Genomic DNA, 2831 nt, shown 5'->3' on the forward strand with positions numbered 1-2831 from the left:
AAATTTGTTTTATTGAAATTTATTAGTTACTCGTCATTTGGTGCTAACGCTACAAGAGGAGTTTTCAATTGTTTAGAATTTATTAAAAATTAAATTTGGAGTTATAAAGTTATATGTTATTGTTCATTTTCAACAATTTTAACTACATTGAAAGTTTAAACTTTTTTCTTTTGTAGGTGTTTTGTTATTCTAAACTTTTGGTTCTACGATACAAAATGCAAATCTATTGCATATGCATCAATTTTTTTATTGAGCTAATAAATTGAAAAAAATTCTCTAAACTCTAAAAAAGATATTATAGAGTTATTTTATGAAGAAAACATAATGCTTTCTTCATAAAATAAATATATAGTTTTATTATAAGCAAAGTAAAACGAACCTTAAATCTTAATAAGAATTATAAAGAAAAGTAAAAGAAAATGAGACTTCTTATATAAAACTTATTATATATCTTCATTTATTTACTTTAAAAGCTATGCAAAACAAAATATGAGAATTGCAAGATCTTAATATTTTTAAGTTACTGCGTAATATATTTGTAAAATATGTAAGAAATGGAAGACTTTATAACATTTAATAAGTTGTGAGTCAGTTTTGCAACAAATGATGGAGGTGTTTTTTAATGGTAAAAAAGGAGAAACATTATAAAAGTACAACTAACAAATATATTACATAAAGTTTTTATATTGAACTTTACAGAAATAAAAAAAAAATATAATACTTTTTTTAAATAATTAATTCTTTAAATTAATTTCGTATATTGTTTATATTGTCATGTATTTTTGTAAACCAATTGTCCTGTAATTTATTAGGTTGTTTCTTTTATTTTATATTTTGTGCGCTGTCTGCTTGTTAGTTGTTTTTTATTGTTGTTGCTTATTTTAAACATTTATATGTGCTTTCTTAATTTGTTTTAATCAATCTGTTCATTCGGCATTTTCGCGCATTGCTCATATTGTCATTTTTTTTTAGTTTAAAGTTTGTATTGTGTTGTAATTTTTTCTCAATTGTAATGATCATAATAAAATGAGAAAAGCAGTTGTAATTTCTAAAATATGAATGAGTCATATAGGAAGGATTAATTTTAGAAAATACTTAATAAAGCAAAAAAGAGTTACGAGACGCTGCGCATTTTTTAAAAGCTAGAAAGGCATTTGTCATGGTAAAAGCAGTTTCGTGATTAAATCCGTACATTAAAGAAATAAAACACTCATGCATATACTTATAAATACACGCATGAGAGTTTTATTTTTTTACTGTACAGATTTAATTAGAGCTTAATTTAATTAGAGCTTAGTTTAATTAGATAACATTTCATTTGTGGACTTTTGGCTTCATAGTCCTTCCGATTTTCTTCCTTTGTCCAGCACAATATACAAGAAAATTCTACTGTAGATCTCACTTGTCCTAAAAATTAATATGGCATTAAAAAATTTATCTAAATCTTTCTAAAAGTGCTTAATATCTTAATGATTAGATACTCAGTTATAATTTCTTGGGTAGGAGTTGCCGGAGGCGGGAACTCATTTTTATACATATCATACTAATCATGGTCTCAATATATCTGTATACAAATTTTTAATACTCTAGACTTTGAAAAAAATGAATTTGAAGTATTATTATACAGTCTTGCTCAAAAAGAGTGGGTTGTTAGTCTATGAAACCTAAAAAATTAAACTTTCGAGAATGGATACTTTAATGCAACTTCTAATCCACTCATGTTGAAGAAAACTGTAAACATTTAAATATTAAAATAATAAAGATAACATTCAAATATTGGCGTTGAAAACATTAAGTTTGGATAGAAGACATGTAACACTGCATGATTATTATACACATATATTATTTTTTAAATACCAGGATTAGCATTTGGATCTGGAGGTTGCATATTCTCTACAGGCTTGACATTGCCATCAAACCATTTCTGGTATTTAGCCTCAAACAGTGTCCTAGTTTGTTTTTTTCCTTCTATTTTCTTCTAAAATCTTTCATAAAATCACTTTTAATCTCATCCGATATATTTAAATCCTTTAAAATAATATCAGCCTCAATATCTTTTTTTTTTTTTTTTTTCTTTCTCTGTTTTAATATAATATAAGATTTTACAACTTCGTAATATAAAATTTCAATAAATAAAATAAGTAAAACAGATAGGGGCTCAAAGAAGATGAGGATGACAGTACGTTATCACAATCTTTTCATAGAGCCCCTATAACAAGATTTCAAAAAAATATCGTAATATGTTACAATATTCGTAATAAAATTTCAATAAAATATCGTAATAAAACGCGTAATTCGTTAATAAAATTGATAAGCAACCAACAAAAGTAGAAATAAAACAAAAACAGATTTATGAGAAATTATTCAAAGTATCATTAACCAAAAACGTTTCTTATATTTTAAAAATTTCTTTTTTTGTTAAAAACTTGAATGAACTTAACGAATTTACCGTACCTTTAAATCCTTTTTGAAAATATCTGCTATACTGTTAATCTTCTTTTCCCACTTGGCCTCTAAAAGTTTATAATACAAACCTTGCCGCTTTATTTATTACTAAAAACAATAACTTGAGTAAAAAACTTAAATGTTAAATGGCAAGTTACATATATACTTTTGTAAAGTAATTTTTTTTTGTAAAATTTTGGTCTAGTCAACGTTTAACAATATGCGGCGACCGGGGAGGCAATTAGCGGCAGAAAACGCTTTTGTTAAGTGTTGGTTAAAAAGAATAAAAAATGCATTTGAATTATTTTTATTTTAACTTATTATAAAGTGTTGTAAATCTATTACCCCAAACTTTTTTTTAAATGGAAAATAAAATATACGTCATA

This window comes from Hydra vulgaris, chromosome 08 (assembly GCF_038396675.1).
Source record: "Hydra vulgaris chromosome 08, alternate assembly HydraT2T_AEP".
Lineage (NCBI taxonomy): Eukaryota > Metazoa > Cnidaria > Hydrozoa > Anthoathecata > Hydridae > Hydra > Hydra vulgaris.